The sequence below is a fragment of the Tamandua tetradactyla genome, chromosome 7, assembly GCF_023851605.1.
Source record: "Tamandua tetradactyla isolate mTamTet1 chromosome 7, mTamTet1.pri, whole genome shotgun sequence".
NCBI lineage: Eukaryota > Metazoa > Chordata > Mammalia > Pilosa > Myrmecophagidae > Tamandua > Tamandua tetradactyla.
The window spans coordinates 119,281,906-119,300,653 of record NC_135333.1 but is presented as its reverse complement, the minus strand read 5'-3'; positions in this window follow the sequence as shown (position 1 = coordinate 119,300,653).

Genomic DNA, 18,748 nt, shown 5'->3' with positions numbered 1-18,748 from the left:
AGAGATTGTGAAGAGTTGAGAAAATTTTCCATTGCTAAAAAACTTAGCTAAAATCAGGGTCACAAAACCCAGCATCATGTTATTGCAAAAGAGCTAACCGCTCCTTTTCCGCTTCTGTATCTGCTTGCTTGCTTGCTTGCTTCAAAAACCCCAGGATATGGTTTATACCTTTAAAAACCTGCACAAAATCAGGCTGGGGGCTGCACTCTGGTACCCCAGTTGTGGGGAGGGAGGTCAGACGCCGGCCGGCTAATAAAGACTCCGGAATTGGCTTGCAATTTGATATTGTGTGGTCTTTCTGTTGGTATGCCCCACTATAAGATAGCAATGAAATCTATAAACTATTTACTAAATACACATTTATTCTTATTCTATAAATTATTCAAGAAACTAATCAATTAAGATTCAAGCCAATTAATCAATCAACTTAAAAAAAAAACTCAGGACGCTAACAGCAAAAGAAAGAAAGAAACAGTATGCGCTACTTTGTCCTCAGAGCTAGGACAGTCTGCCTTAGACTTCTATGTAAACCCGATAGGTACATCAAATTATCACTTACGTTTGTTCTTTATCCACAGATTAACCTGTGGAGTTGGAGTGACCTCAGGGCATGGGTGAAATAATGCACATCCAGTGGAGGGCCCACTGGACAGACTGGGAAAGATAGTATTTTCAAATTTTTGGTGACCGGCTAGGCTTTTTATTTTAAGTAGTTTTCTGGAGCTTTTCAGCTGCACCTTCTAGTCTATTGATTTAAAGTTATACACCATCCCTATTAATGCCTTTACACACCTAAGAAATGACATGCATACGACAGATGTTGCTTGTTTACAAGTTTAAGTTTTACATTTAAAAATTTGGAATTGCTTTTTCATTAAAAACTATTTAAAAATAAAAATAAAAACTAAAATTGCACAGAACATACAGATTTTAAAAAGAAGAGGGGCCTTCCAGGAAGATGGCAGACAGGAGTGGAGCGAGTTCAAGTCAAATGACTCCTGCTCTGTGAAACAAGCTGGAAGACGGAGCAAAAATGTTCAGGACTGTAGGTCCCGGGGTGTGAGTAGTCTAGGACAGTCTTTAGGCAGTTTTGGTAGGGCGGAGGATGGTGGGAAAGCGAGTGGGTCCGGTGACGGGGATCTCCACTGGGCAGACTGCCGTGTGCGATTGGAGTGACCTGATGCTCTTGCATAGCTGCGGGCTGGTGAGATCTTCCCACGTGGTTGCGAGGGCAGCACAGTGCTGTCCACGGGAAGCGGGGCGGGGGGGGTGGCTTGGGGTGGGGAGTGATCACCCGTGAGGTGTGGGAATAGCCTGCGCATAGTGGCTATATCTGGCAGGCCCACCAGCACTGCAGATCAGCCGGTCCCCCACTCGCTGGACTGGTCCGCTCCCCAGTCCCACGGCAGAGACCCGTTGGTTAACTGCCCTTGGCAGAACAGTTCCCCTGCTGAGCAGCCTCCCTGCTAAGCACCCCAACCTCCAGTCACCTTGTCCAGGAGGGGCGGGGCTGAGGGGGGAGGAGGAGATGCGAGCAGGCTGCCTGCTGGCTGGATGAAGTAAGTACAGGCCGACAGCAACAGACAGGGCTGGGAGAGCTTGGGAAAGGAGGTAAGGGGGGAGCCACACGGTGGTCACCTGCTGGTGAGAAGGGGTAAGTGCAGACAAGCTTACTCCCTATCTGCCTAGGTCTTTATTTTTATTTCTTTTTTTTCCCGTAATATTCCTTTTTTATTTACCTCCTTTTAAAATACATTCTTTCAATACATTTTTATTAGTAATGCAATTTTCCTTCTCATTATTTTTTTAAATTTTTATAGATATAAAAATTTCTATATTTTATTGCTCATTTTTTGTTATTCCATTTCACTTATTTTTATTACTACTATTATTACTTTTCTCTTAAACTTTCCCTCCCTCTGGTGGGTGCCCACCAGACTTCACTTCAGTATGTCCCAGGGTGTCTCCTTTTGATTCTGGTGCCTAATACTGTCAAGGTATATTTTGTTGTGGTTCTTGTTTTTGTGCTTAAATTTTTTATCATATTATTATTATCTCTTTGTTTCTTTCTTTCCTCTCCCTTTTTTTTTTGCATAGAGGAAGAGTCCATCTTCAGTCTCTTGCGTGGTAGTGAGCCATTCTGCCACTGGAGTGCTCATGCACTCCAGCCTACCTTATAATAGGACCTTTAGTTGAATTGTATCCCCTGTATGAGATCTGGACCTTGATTTGGCAGAGAATAGCCAACAAACAAAGTGCAAAAGGAAGCATTCAGCAAAAGCTAAGTAAATACAAAACTTTAAACAGTGAAGGAAACCAACTTGTGTAATAACCATAACAAGATAAACAAATGCCCAGAATACAACAGAAAGTCACAAAGCATATGAAGATCCAAGTCAAATGACCAGATCAAAATTCCAAAGGGGGCACAGTGTATGAAACAACTACTGAAAGATATTTATAAAGAACTAAATGATATCAGGAAGACACTAGAAGACACTAGAAGGATGGAAAATGATGTTTCACTTAAGTTGTAATAGAAAGAAAGCTAGAGTACCCATACTAATATCAGACAAAATAGACTTTAAATGTAAGACAACATAAGAGGGAAAGAAGGACACCATATATTAATAAAAGGAACAATTCACCAAGAAGAAATAACAATCATAAATATTTATGCTCCCAATCTAAGGAGCTCCAAAGTATGTGAGACAGACGTTGGTAAAACTGAAGGAAGCAATAGACGTTTCTACAATAATAGCAAGAGACTTCAATACACCACTCTCCTCTATAGACAGAACTACCAGACAGAAGATCAACAAGGAAAAAGAGAAGCTAAACGCCTTGATAAATGAATTAGACCTAACAGACATATATAGGTAATTGTACCCCAAAACACCAGGATACACATTCTTCTCTAGTGCTCATGGAACATTCTCCAGGGTAGACAGGTTTTTATAAATTTAAAAATATTGATTTTTTTTTCAGGTACTTGCTCTGATCACAATGGAATAAAAGTGGATATCAATAACCATCAAAGAATGAAAAGTTTCACAAATATATGGAGATTAAATAACACACTCTTAAACAACAAGTGAATCAAAGAAGAAATTGTTAAAGAAATCAGTAGCTATCTGGAGATGAATGAAAATGAGAATACAATATACAAGAAGTTATGGGATGTGGCAAAGGTTGTGCTGAGAGGGAAATTTATTCCCCTAAATGCCTATATTAAAAAATAAGAAAGGGCAAAAATTGAGGACTTAACTGCTCACATAGAGGAACTTGAGAAAGAACAGCAAACTAACCCCAAAGCAAATAGAAAAAGAAAAATAACAAAGATTAAAGCAGAGTTAAATGAATGGGAGAACAAAAGAATGATAAAAAGAATTGATAAAACCACAAGTTGGTTCTTTGAGAAAATCAATAAATCAATGTGCCACTAGCAAGAATGACAAAGAAAAACAGAGGGAGGATGCAAATAAGCAAAATCAGAAATGAGAAGGGATATATTACCACAGATCCTGAAGAAATAAAAGAAATCATAAGACAATACTATCAACAACTATAGGCTAACAAACTAGTCAATGTAGATGAAATGGACAAATTGCTGGAAACACACAAACAAGCTACACTGACTCAGGAAGAAATAGAAAAATCTCAACAAATCAATCACAAGTAGAGAGATTCAATCAGTCATCAAAAATCTTCCTGCAAAGAAAAGCCAAGAATCAGATGGCTTCACTGGGAAGTTTTATCAAGATTTCCAAAAAGAACTAACAACAATCCTGCTCAAACTTTTCCAAAAAGTTGAGGAAAATGGAACACTACCTAACTCATTTTATGTAGCTAATATTACTCTAGTACCAAAACCTCTAAAGACGCTTTAAGAAAGGAAAACTACAGGCCAATCTCCCTAATGAACATGGAGCCAAAATTCTCAACAAAATATTAGGAAATCAAACCCAACAACACATTAAAAGAATCACACACCATGATCAAGTGGGAATTATACCTGAAAGGAAGGATGGTTCAACACAAGAAAATCAATTAATGTAATATAGCACATTAAAAAATTGAAAGGGGAAAAGCACGTGATCATCTCAATTGATGCTGAAAAAACAAAATTCATGCTTTCCTGATAAGAACACTTCAAAAGATAGGAATCAAAGGTAACTTTCTCAATATGATAAAAGGCATATATGAAAAAACAATAGCCAGCATCATACTCAATGGAGAGAGATTAAAAGCTTGCTCCCTAAGATCAGGAATGAGACAAGGATGTCCTCAGTCATCATTATTAATCAACATTGTACTAGAAGTTCTAGGTAGAGCAATCAGGGAAGACAAGGAAATAAAAGGCATCCAAGTTGGAATGGAAGAAGAAAAATTCTCATTAATTGCAGATGACGTGATACTATATTTGAAAAATACTGATGCGGAATCTATAATAAAGATCTTTGAGCTAATAAACAAATTCAGCAAGGAGGCTGGATATAAAATTAATGTGCAAAAATTAGTAACTTTCCTACACACAAATAATAATCTATTTGAGGAGTCAGTTAAGAAAGAGATTCCATTCAAAATAGCAACTAAAAGAATCAAGTACCTAGGAATGAACTTAACTAAGGATACCAAGGACTTGCACACAGAAAACTACATAACACTGCTAAAAGAAATCTAAGAATAGGTGCGAAGACATTCCCTCCTCATGGAAAGGAAGGTTAAATATAGTTAAGATGTCAATTCTACCCACTAGTTACCAAATTCATCTGGAAGAGAAAGGACCCCAAATAGTTAAAAACATCCTAAAAAATGATGAAGTGGGAGGATTAACACTTCCTGCCTTCAAAACTTATAAAGCCACAGTGGTGAAAACAGCAGTACTTGCATAAAATAGAAGTATTGACCAATGGAATCAAATTGAGAGTGAAGAAATAGACCACCAAATCTGTGGTGGTCTTTTTAACAAGTCTCCCAAATCCACTGACCTGGAATAAAATAGTCTTTTCCATAAATGGGCATGGGAGAACTGACTATCAATGCCAAATGAATGAAAGAGAACATTTACCTTATATCCTATACAAAAAATCAACTCCAAGTGAATCAAAAGTCTAATATAAGAACTTGCACCATAAAGCTTCTAGAATAAAATATAGGAAAATATTTTCAAGACCTAGTAATAGGAGTTAACTCCCTAAACTTTACACCTAAAGCACAAGCAGCAAAAGAAAAAAATAGATGAATGGGAACTCCTCAAAATCAACTGCTTCTGTGCCTCAAAAGACTTTGTCCAAAAGGTGAAGAGGCAGCCAACTCAATGGGAGAAAATATTAGGAAATCACACATCAGAAAAAGCCTTGATATCCTGTATACATAAAGAAATCATGTAACTCAACAACAAAGGAACAACATCCCAATTATTAAATGGGCTAAGGATATGAATAGATATTTTTCTGAAAAGAAAATACAGATAGCTCAAAAGCACATGAAGAGATGCTCATTTTCATTAACTATAAGGGAAATACAGATCAAGACTACAATGAAATGTCACCTCACATCTCTAAGAATGGCTGCTATTAAACAAAGAGGAAACTACAAATGTAGGAGAGTACGTGAAGAAATTGGGACATTTATGCACTGCTGGTGGGAATGTATAATAGTACTGCTGCTATGGAAGGCAGTTTGGTGGTTCCTGAGGAAGCTAAATAGCCTGTTGTCCTATAATGCAGCAGGTATATAACCAGAGGAGCTGAAAGCAGTGACACAAACAGACATTTACACACCAGTGTTGACAAGATGGATGAGCCTTGAGAACATAATTCTTAGTGAAATAAGCCAGACACAAAAGGACAGATATTGTATGATACCACTTTTATGACCATGGCAAAGGTAAAACTGAGTCTTGTGATACAGAACATTGGGGTCTGAGAGATACATAGATGCTAGAGATCAGTGAATGGTTTGCTAATGAGGTTGAATTTGAATGTAAGGGAATATATAGAAGTGAAAGTGATTCCGTAGTGGGTCTATAAGTAATATTACCATATTGATGGTGAACATGATTGAAAGAGGTTTTATAGACCTGTGTGTCCCACTGATTAGCGTTAGAAATATAAAGAAGTTCTTGTAAGAACTACTTCAAAGGTATGATCCATGTTCAAAGAGTTTTTAGGTCCGTGGTTCAGGGGGAAAATTGCCATTGTATGCTATGGGCTATACTTAACAGGAAGATATCAGCAGTACTGCAGCATCACCATGTGTAAATAATGGGGGGAGGGATGAGAGTTAGGGGGAGGTTATTTGTTGAGGGTGTGTTTATTGGTTATCTTTGTCTTGGGAACAATGAAGTTATCTAAAATTGAAATTGTTGTTGGACTGTGGACTTTGAGCATTATATATGATGCCTAATGAATTCAGGTGGCTGAAAGATCCACTGATTGCAAAGTAGATTGGTGAACAATGATGCATACTTTATGATAAAAAATTGTGCTGCTACAAAAAGGAACGAAGTCATCAAGCATGCAACAATGTGAATGAACCCAAGGAACATATTTGGTGAGGCAAAATAATCCAGAAATGAAAGAACAATTATTGTATGGTCTCCTTTAGAAAATGCTTAGTAGAAAACAGGGGCCTAGAGTGTAAGCTCTTATAGCACACATTTAGTCTGGAGTGGTAAATATTATTTCTGGATTTTGAGAGGCTGTTTTCATATGTGTTACCTGGTATGTAGAGATAAGAGCAAAATCAATCAGGTCAGGATTAAGGTATTTCAAAATACACAGGTAAAGAAGGCTTGTCCATATTTCAGAACTGCCCCTACTTTTTGAGACCAGTGGAAAGAAGTTTTATTTTGTCCAGAACCTAAATTTTCTGTAGCACATAATCTGCCTGGATAGCTCATTTGAACAATTGAAACTCAGGGAACCCACAATAAGAATGAGGGCCTTTAATCATATATAACTTAATTTAATGCCTGGATACATTCTAGAATATGTTAAGCAGATAATCAAAAAGTATTGGTAACGTCCCTTGAGGGATGGGAGAAAAATATGGAACTATTAAAGGAACTATTAAACTTTATCATGGAGGAAATCCCTGGTACTGTGTCAAACATTAGGGATATCCAAAGGCCAAGCCATTGACCTTAAGGCTTACTCTTGTGAAGCTTATGTATGTAGCAGAGAACCTTAGCCTACCTATAGATATGTCAAAGGGTTATTTCTGGAGGACCTTTCCTGTTGCTCAGATGTGGCCTCACTCTTTCTTATCCCAGCTTTACAAGTGAAATCATTGCCCTCCCTCGTACGTGGGACATGACATCCAGGGATGAATGTCTCCCTGGTGGCGTGGGAGTTGACTCCCAGGGATGAGTCTTGCCCTGGCATCATGAGGTCAACAATTCCATCCTGATCAAAAGGGGAAAAGAAGGTTAAGTAATGAACTACCACTGGATGAGAGAGTTCCAATAGAGTTAAGAGGTTACTCTGGAGGTCACTTTTATGCAAGCTTTAGTTAGACATTGCTACCTATCATTACTTGCCCATCCCAACCAAAACCATAACAGACAATCTTAAAGAACACCTAGGATACCATATAAGATTCTACAAAGGTCCCATGCATGAAGGCAATTTTCTAGAAACCTACAACCTCCAGATGGGTCCCTGGACCAGATAAGTCTTGAAACCTAAAGGGCCCAGCCTCTCTGGAGCATCATCTAGTTCCATCTTCTTATCCCATATTACTGACAGCCCCTTCCAACATGAAAAAGTTAGAATTTTTAGACCATGAAAAGTTAGAACATGAAAAGTAAAGCTATAGCCCAAATACCCCTAGAGAGTGGGATAGAAAGGTCAAAGGTGATGGTGGAATTATACACAGAAGGTATGGTTTATTAAATGAATATGATTGTTGAATTATTAAGTTGATATTTCTTTTAGTCTCCAATATCTTAGAATAGCCAAAGTAAAAACCTAAAATTGTGGAATTATAACCCATATCAAACTTTGAACTGTGTTCTGCAACTAATTGTCTGTGCTTTGAAATGTACTGCTTTTTTTTTTTTTTTTTTAACATGGGCAGGCACCGGGAATTGAACCTGGGTCCTCTGACATGGCAGGCAAGCATTCTTGCCTGCTGAGCCACCGTGGCCCACCCTGTATTGCTTTTTTGTATATATGTTATTTTTCACACGCAAAAAGTAAATTGTGATGATAAAAAGAATATTTATTCCTTCTAGCATCCTATGATCTGGAGCAGCTAGAAGGAAATATCTGAGAGGATATAATAGTAGCCCATGACAAATTCTGGCATCTTTCCTGTGCTACTTGTTGAAGAGTTCTTTGAAAACTGTTGTTTTTTTTTTCTTTCTTTGCTTTGTATATATGCTATATCATAGAATAAAAAAAGTTTTAAAAAGAAATTAATAAAATTAGGATAAAATAAGTATAAATGTGTATAAGATCAATAGCATATCAAATAACAGCTGCAAATTCAGATATAATAAAGCAGAAGATGCATATATTTTATGGTATATTAATAAAAATGTCATACATTATTTGTATGACTAGCAAAAACTTAATATCCTTCCTATATGCAAATATCTTAGAATAGTGTAAGAATTCAGTAACCAATTTTTGTATTAAAAAACACCAAAAAGTAGTATCATTCTATCAATAAAATATAAATTACCAATAAACATTTGAAAAATTGTTCTATATCATTGAAAATAAATGAAATGTGAATTAAAGCAAACATAGAATAGATATTATTTGACTCATCATTTTGGTAAACATTTGGTAGACTCATCATTTAACTTGACTTTAGTGCTGTAAATGCATGTTCCAGTCTGCATTAATTAGTTTTTGTTTAATTTCATTTTGCTATATTAATCATATTTTAAATTCAGTAGTGACTTTGAAGCAGGGTTACAAAGGAAACTCTTTATTTTAACTTAGTTGATCCCACCTATTACAATTTGACCATATAAAATGTCAGGCTTGCCTGTGGTGAAACTTTCAATGGCATGACCTATGTTAAGATTCTTGGGTGAAATCTTAAACTCTTCATGAGTCAAAGAGGATTTCTGGTTTTCCACTACCCATTTGTTTTCCATGTTTTTACCTACTCAGATTATGCAGAAATAGCCCCTCTTTTAAGTTAGACTGTCATTGTGATTCGTGATAAAATGTCAGACATAGGATATAAAAATTGAGGTAGGTTGTGCATGTATTCCCACCACCACCTTTGAGTGTTAGTTCAGGGAAAGCATGACAATAAATTGTATCCATATTTCTACTAATGTATTCTTGATCATGAGATTCACTAAGGATCAATATAGATAAAACAAAAACTGAAGTTTGAATAACAAACTAAAGCATAGGCATTTTCATGTTCATTTATTTCTATTTTGAAATATGGGTAAAATAATAACAATTACTATCACTTTCCTAAAATAAGATCTATATTATTTTAAATTAATATTTAATAGTTTATATATGTATTCGGCTACAATTAATAATTAAATATAAAGTTAATTTGGATATTCCATAAAAATGAGAAATTAATTTCATTTCTGAAATGCCATTCCTTTTTCTGTTAATACTAATTATAGAAACAAATGAAACCTATTTAATATAATAGTAAAGAAGACAGGCAATGAAGTAGTCAGATTTGAAGCACAATCAGTGTAATATCTACTGTCTCCACTGTCAACAGGAATGTACATACACCCATGTCCCATGTCAAAAACATAAATAAATCCTCCCAACTTGTGCCTTGGTCTGAGAGCTCATCCATAAAATAAACATAATAATACAGAAATAAATAAGGCATACCGGCACAGTTATTAGTCAGAAAATTTTTGATTCAGGATTCTAAAGTAGGTGGCTATCAGTATGGAAGGGTTATTTTGCATATTGGCATAATATCCAAGGTCATAGGGGACTTTTGCTCAAGGTTACAATAGCAAAGAAGAAGCACTGAATGCAGGAAAGAAGGTGGGCTACAGGGAACATCAATACCTGTTCTTCAATTTGAACTCTTGCAGATACTGCAAGTGTGGGTCTGCAGAACAGGATAGGGCACCAGATCTCAGACCATTTTTATCATGATCCTGAATCAGTGTTTGCTTTCTCTGATAAGAGTCTAAAAACTTTTTAATATTGTATCTTGCTATGTAAATTCTATCTGAGACCATTTTCTCAGAGAAGAAATGGGGCATTAGGCTATGACTTCAGAAAAACATTAAAAAACAATAATCCATTCCTGTTGATGTGAGCTCTTGTAAAGAGGACCTTTTGATAGGGTTACTTCAGTTAAGGTGTGGCCAGGCTGAATCAGGATGGGTCTTAATCCCATTGTTGAAGGTTTTATAGGGAAAATCACGCAGAGAGAGAGAGAGAGAGAGAGAGAGAGAGAGAGAGAGAGAGAGAGAGAGAGAGAGAGAGAGAGAGAGAGAGAGAGAGAGAGAGGCCACAGGGGGAAGCTAGAATTTGGAAGTCAAATGAACCTGGAAGCAAAGGGAAAAGCCAGGAGAGGCTGCCATGTGTGTCGTTATGTGACAGAACAGCTGAAGATCAAGGATGGATAGCAGAGAGCCTTAGAAGGCCACAGTCTTCTGGGAGAAAGCATATCCTTAATGATACTTTGATTTTAGGCTTGCCCTAGTCTCAAAACTGTGAACCAATAAATACCCATTGTTGAAGGCAGTGCATTGCTTGGTATTTGCTTCAGCAGCCAGGAAACCGAGAAACCCAGGCTGATTGACTATTTCCTACTACTCAAGAATTGTTGTACCAAAACATCATGGTAATATAAACTCTTGTTTGAAGACAATACCTCCTAAATGAATGTAATACTTCTCTGTAGACTACAAGAATAAAAAGTAAAATCTTGAAATATCAGTAAAGCAGATATTCTGGTGCTTATCCATAAACAACCATGATTTTTCATTCATATACTGAGAAAGACAAAAATTCCAGTAAATATGTTAATATCTTAGTATACTACGATGAACAAGATAACTGCTAATCTCAAAAATATCAGTAACTTGTCTAAGTGAGGAGACAGAACAATAAATAAGCATTACAGGGCAGCCCTAAGATAGGGATGACAGATAAAGAGTCACATTGGAAGTGTGTCTACTCCATATTTCTGGCCATTATCTTTGCCTTTTTTGTGTGTGCCAAGGGTTTATTTCACTCTTTTTTATCTAACTTTTATTGTCAAGGATTAGATATTTTATTTGATATATTTCTGTTTTTCTAATGTAAGCATTTAATATTACAACTTTCTCTCTCAGCACTACTTTAGCTGTGTCCCAAGTATTTGATACATTGGATTTTCTTTGACATTCATTTCAATTATTTTTTTTTTGAAAATTCCTAAAAGACTTGTTTTTTAAATCCATGAATTATTTAGGATTGTGTTGTTTAATTTCTAAGGATTTGGGGACTTTCTTGCTGTCTTTCTGTTATTGATTTCTAGTTTGATTCCATTGTAGTCAGAGATCATCCTCTGTATGATTTTAATTATTTAAAATGTGTTAAAGTTTGTTTTTTGATCCAAGGTTTGATTCATCTTGTAAGATCTTCCATATGAACATGAAAAGTGTATCTACTCTGCTGTTGTTGGGTGGATGGTTCTATAAGTGCCAATTACATCTGATTGATTGGTTCACTGTTGAGTGACTTTCTATACCCAGTCACTAGTGCTATCAATTAGTAAGAGAAAAATATTGAGGCCACCAATTATAATTGCAGATTTTTACCTACTTCTTATTTCATTTTTGTCTTCACATATTTTGGTGTACTATTTTTAGGTACATTTACGATCTGAATCCACATATCCTCTTGTTGAATTGACTCAATTTATCATTATATAATACCCATTTATTTGCCTGTCAAATTTCTTTGATCTGAAATCTATGTGGTCTGATATTAATATAGCTACTGTAGCTTTACTTTAATGATTCTGTGCATGGTATTTGTCTTTTTAGTCTTTCACTTTTAACTGACCCACTATCAATATAGCAGAATTGAGTTTCTCGTATACAAGCATCAAGATGGGCTATGTTTTTAAATTCAATCTTATAATATCGTCTTTTTGTTGGTTTGATTTTGCAATTTAACTTAATTGCTTATATATGAATTTAGATCTATCATTTTATTAATTGTTCATTGTTTATTGCCTCTCATGTTCATTATCCTGTTTCTCCTTTTCTGCCTTCAATTAAATGACTTTCAGTCATTAGTGTTCCATTTTAAATTTTACTTGATTTTTTTTATATTTCACTATGTCATTTCTTAAAAGTTAATTCTAGGAATAAGAGAATACACACCTAGCATTTCATAGACTATGTGGTATCAATATTTTACCCCTAGTGGTGTAATGTAGAAACCTTGTTACTCTACAGGACTTTTATCTACCTCCTTTATATTGTTCTTATAATATATATTATATGTATGTACATTGAAGACACCATCAAATACTGTTATAATTTTTGCTTTCAACCATTAAGTTTAAGAAACAATTGGTGTAGTTTTTTTTTTTAATTTTTCCTGTTTTGTAGAAATCACCTGTTAAGCCTAGAATTATCTTTAGGGGATGTGCTAAATGTACTTTTGTTTATTTTCATAGAAATAGAACTCTGTGGTTTAGACAGTGCGTCTTGAATGATATTTGATATATTTTTACCATTCAAAGAATATTCCATTCACTAACACTGCAAAATCTATTTACAGAGTTTGTTGAAATTATCTTTATTTTTTAATATATGTATAAACTGTAGTGGTGTCACATCTTTGACTATTCATATTGACACATAGTGTCCCCTCTTTCTTTCTTGATCAGTCTGGAAATAGTTTTATCATTCTTATTCATCTCCGAGACTCAGCTTTTTATTTTACTACTGGTCTCTCTTATTTTTCAGTTTTCTGTTTCATTGATCTTTCTGTTCTATCATTATTATTTCCTTTTTTTTCTATTTAGCTTGCTTTTGCTTTTCCTTTATTTTTCGGTCTTTGTAGGATGGATGATTGATAAGTGATTTGGGATATTCTTCTCTTTTTTTCTTTCTTTTCTTTTCTTTCTTTATTTTTACTTGGGCAGGCACTGGGAACCGAACCCTGGTCTCCGGCACTATAGGCAAGAACTCTCTCACTGAGCAACCAGAGCCTGAGATGTTCTTTCTCTTGAGAGGATTTTTATTTCTATAAATTTCCCTCAAGATACTGATTTAACTGCATTCCACAAGTTTTATGCTATATTTTAGTTTTTCTTAATTTCAATGATAATTTTTAAAAATCTTCTTTGACCTATTGATTATACAAAAGTGCACTGCTGACTTATGAAATATTTGGTGGGGGATTCCATTTATTTTTCTGTCATGTATTCTTAATTTAATTCCATTTTGATCAGAGAATAGGCTTTGTATCAACTCAGTCCTTTTCAATTAATTGAGATTTATTTTATAGTCCAGGTCATGCTTTATGATGGTAAATGCTCTAAATTCCTTTGAAAAGAACGTATATTTTTCCGTTGGTGGTGGGGAGTGCTCTGTAATATCAATGAGGTCAAGTTGTTTAAAGGTGTTTTTCCATTTACTTGTTCTTTCAGTTTTTGAGAAAGGTATGCTGAAATTTCTTACTGTGATTGTGGATTTGTCTATTTTTCCTTGCACTTTTACACGTTTGCTTCATTTTTTTGAAACACTGATATGTAGTATATAGACATAAGGAAATTTTTGTCTTCCTAAGAAGTTGGCTATTATGTCATTATTAAATAATCTGCTTTATCCCTGGAAATATTCTTTGCTCTGATATCTGCTTGTCTGATATTAACATAGCCACTCCAGCTTTATTTGATTAGTGTTAGCATGATTTTTAAAATCCTTTTCTTTTAATGCATTCTAGCCATTATACATAAAGTGAGTTTTTTTGTAGCAGCATATAATTGAGCCTTACTTTTTCTCTAAAATAACAATCTCTGATTTTAATGGAGAGATTTGGACCATTTTCTATTTGTTTCTTCCACTCTTTGTCCTAATCTCCCCTCATTTTTCCTGTTTTTTTCCACCCTTCATTTGGATTAAGTGTATTATAAGCTTCCATTTTGTCTCTTGTTTGATAGAACATTCCTACCACTAACAGCAGAATGAATATATTTTTCAAGGGCTCATTTACCAAGATAGATCACATTCTGGATAGTGTTTTGGCCTTTATGTGGATTTATTTTGTGATTGGTTTCAGACGTACGTTAGTATGTGCGTGTTTGTCATCTTATCACAAACCACTTTCAAGTAATTTTGCACCACATCAAATTTAGTATGATGACATTACCACAGAATACCTGCACTTCCCGATCATGCTAATAATACCAACTGCATGTGTTATACACACAATGCTTTTTATTATTTTTAATTTAAGAAGTGAGTTATCTTTTCAAGTGAATTTTTGAATTTGTTATACATCTAGATACTTATTTAACTTTTAGAATGACCTTCATCCATTTGTTTATATTCAAATGATCATTTTTTAAATTTCCTTTCATATGAAGGAAATTTCTTTAGTTCAGATCTGTTGGTAATGAACTCATTCAATTTATGTTGGTGTAAGAAAGACTGTATTCTACCTTCATTTGTATATTTATGTTTTGTTGATTGTAAAATTCTGAGTATTTTAGCTTTATTTCAGTACTTTAAGATGTCCTACTGTCTTCTGGTTTTCAGTACTTCAGATAAGATTTCTGATATCATTTATGTCTATGTCCTCTTTACATAATATTTATTTTTTATCACAGGCTGCCTATAATTTTTTTTTTGTTTTTGGTGGTTTTTCCATGATTTTGTAATATTGTGGCTTTTTTGTACAGAGGTCTTTTTTTTTTTTTTCTTGTGCTATTGCTTTGTAGAGCTGCTTGATTATTGGGTTTTATTTTTCAATAAACTTTTAAAATGTAGAGTAAAGCATTATTCCTTTATTTACTTTTCTCTTCTACCCTTTCTCTTCTCTCCTTGTTGACTCCAGTTACAAATACTGGACTCCACAGAATTTTCCCAGAGCACACTGAATATCCTTTTTTCTGGTCACATTTTTTTTTTATTTTGGATAATTTTCTGCTGTCTCTTTATTATGGGTTGTAATTGCTTGTTGCTTTGCATATGTGGTAATTTTCTGTTTGATTTCAGACATCATGAATTATTTTGTGCTGGATATATTTTTGTTTTTATAATATTCTTTAGCTGTGTTCTGGCACACAGTTAAGTTATTTGTAAACAGTTTGATTTTTTTTTATTTAATTTGTTTTTTTTTTTTTTACCTTTTTTGAGTTGGAAACAGAACAGGTGATTTTGTTCTAGGGATACTTTTGCTACACTGCTGAAGCAATAGCCTTCTGTGTATTGTACTGAATTCCCCTTGAATTACAAGGTTTTCCACTTAAGCTGGCAGGAAAAGGAACTGTTCCCAGTCCTGTTTCATCTACATGAATTGTTCTTTCTTATATTTTGGGGCAGTCTTCCTCAGCTTCAGTGGTTTCCTAACAGATGTTCAATGATCAGTATTCATTTGAAGATTCATGGATTCTCCTTTGAAGATCTCTGAAGTTCACCATTCTTACTTTCTCTTTCTGTGGCTTCCTCCTTTTTGGCACTCTGCCTTGTGGCCTCTAGCTGCCTTGGTTTCCCTGATATTCTTGCATGCAGATTACCTAAAATACCAAAAATAGTAATGAGAAAATACATGGCAATAACCACATGCATCTTTGGGACTTACGGACCCACAGGTTCTGGTTTTTCTCTCTCACCTGCATGCTGAGTGTAACTGGAAACCTGACCATTGTCATTCTTACCTTCATAGATTCCCAAATTAAAACACCTGTGCATTTTTTTCTTCAAAACTCCTCTTCCTTGCACAACAATCTTGACTCCATAATTCCTGTACAGCTTATAAATAGGGAATAATACCATTACTTACAATGTTTGTATCAGTTAAATATTTTTCTTTTGGTCACTTCAGGGAAACAGAGTTTTTTCTCCTGGCTGCCATGTCCTTTGACTGTCATGCGTCCATCTGCAAACCCCTTCATTGTACGACCATCATGAAAAACAGAGTGTGTATCACGTTTGTCCTCTGCTGCTGGGTCTCTGCATTCATGGTCATAATCACGGCCCTTGTTATGGGCCTCCAGCTGGAATTCTGCCAAAAATGGCCAGGGTTTCATCCTGTTCACAGCTTCATCAACCAGCACAACCTCCAGGACTTCAGGCCCATGCAGGATCCGATTTTACCACTGATACAGTGGGACTAGTGAGTCCATCAACTTGGTGGGGAGCAAAGCGGACCTAGAAAGTGAGGGAGAAGTATCATCCAAAGAAGTCTGAGCCCTTGTTGAAAAGCGGGGCTGCCCTTTATGGAAATTTCTGCTAGGATTAAAACGTTGTGGGCTGACACTTTGTAGAAATTGAGAAGCAAATGAGCAATGCCTAGAGCTGAATAAGAAACCAGGGATTTGCACTTGTTCTTCAATTCCCTCCCCAAAATAGTTAAATCCTTTTAATCTTAAAGGGAGGTAGAGGGATAGAATTTTTTTTATGTATTTATAGAGTTGAGAGAGTTCATGTAGTAATGTGCATAACTGCTGACAATGTTGGAAGGGCTGGGGATATTGAAAATGTGAAAACACTATCATGTTACAATCCACTCTGTTCCATCACTCTTACAATCAAAGACAAGTATGTTCTGGCTCTCTTAGAAGTGCTTTGCCCCCTTGTCCATTTATTTTGTCATATAATGATGTCCTGGTCACACTTGAATGTGAACAGCTACCCTATATTTGGCCTATAGTTGAATCAGGAGATTTGGTACCCAGGATGCCACCTTTGGAAATTATCCAGACTCAGTTGCTCCAGAGAGATGTCACAGATGTGCGGGTCCTGTTTAGATGTACTCAACAATGGAGATAACATATAGAGTAGAGAAGGAATATTTATAGAGAGGATTAGAAATGGGTCACTGCCACTTTGGGGGACAGAGGTACTTAACAGTTATTGTTCAACTGTTATTATTTAATTGTTCCGTTTAACTGAAGACTGTGCAAGAATATTTTATGAAAACCTAAAATTACCTGAAGCTGGAACATTTTTGCAAAATACTTCAGTTGAAACAAGGTTTAGTTTATTTTTCTAACATAACTAGAGTTAGGTTATTTAATAGGGAGAACATAATTTATATACTTGCCTTGCTTTCTTTTTAAAGCTTTTTGTTGAAGATGCATTTCTGATGTGTAGTTTACTACAAACATTTTTAGAGAAGGATTTGAGTGAAACAATATGATTGACAAGGAAATTTGATTATAACTCTGAACATTTCTTATGCAACTTAATGAATTTAGTTATTTTAGAACTTAATTTTTATAGGGTGGAAGAAAAAGTTTTTTGCAACTGTTTGGAATAAAAAGATAGCTTTTTAGTGTCTGATCTTAAGAAGGCAAAAGGTTAAAAGTAGTCATGTTTGAAACATTTGGTTTCTTGTTTAAGTAAAGTTGATAAAAAGACAGTTTTTTAAAGTGAGAAGTTTTGTTTTTGAAAAACCGAGGATATGCTAATGTTAGCATTGATACAAGAAGTTATTTTGAAAATCTATAGATGTTTTGCTTTTTACACTGAGTATTTAAGAAAAATGTACTGAAAATGGAATAATAATCTAAGAAAACTTTGTCATTTTAACAGAAAACCAAGTTTTAGTTTTGCATTAGTGTATTATAAACCCATCAAATTCTTCTAACCTTGATCATAATTTCTACTTTCTACAACCTTCCATATCCAGTCAGATTTTGTCTTAAATTTTCCTCATTCTGTAACAACTATTCATTGTATCTTAGGACAAAATTACACTCTTTTTCCTTTTAATAAAAAAAAAACATGTTCTTTATATCCTTCAAACTTAAGTTATCGAAATAATTTTGGAACTGTCTCCAAGCAAACATCTCACAATACACAATTACTACCCAAATAAAACTTATCAACTTAGCATTTTTAAACAGTAACAATTTTTCCATTTGCTACTTCATTGTGCCCTTTAATTCTTACTTTTCTTGTTTTGGTTTGAGTTTAATCTCAGCAGGTGGTATTGAGAGTATAGCCTGGATTCTCTCAGATGGCAAAGAGCATTCCCCTGGAGTGAGGACAAACCCAAGGTGAAGAACCTTTTGTAAGGCAATTTCAGCCTCAGAAGATGAAACTTGTTAACCTCTAACCTCAATAATGTCTGTGACTAGGAAATTAAGAGTGGCAATGGTGTCACTGAAGGAGTCTTCTCTTGCTGGACTTCATATTAATATTTCATTTACACACTGAAGAAGGGAGCTAGATTCTAAATGCAGGAGGGCTAGGCCCTGCAGTAGCACATTCCCAAAGTAGTAGGGACTGTCTCTGAACCTTTGGCGTGGGACAGTCCAGGTGAGCTGAATTGTGACTGCCTCCCTGGGGGCTCACCATTCAGAGATAAATAGCAACTGAGAACCTTGTTGTAAAGGCCTGCAGAAGAAAGTATCTTTTAAATAAAAAACTGAAAACTATAAGGTGGAGTTTGGGATTCTTTTGTTGAGGGAATGGCAAATTGGTTCATGACCCTAAAAACATGCAGGGTCCATTTGACTTTTTAAGGGGCAGAATGCAAGTATTACAGGGGGACCTGCAGGGAACAAGAAGTCCTGTTTTTAGAAATTTTGAATGAGAGGTTCAATA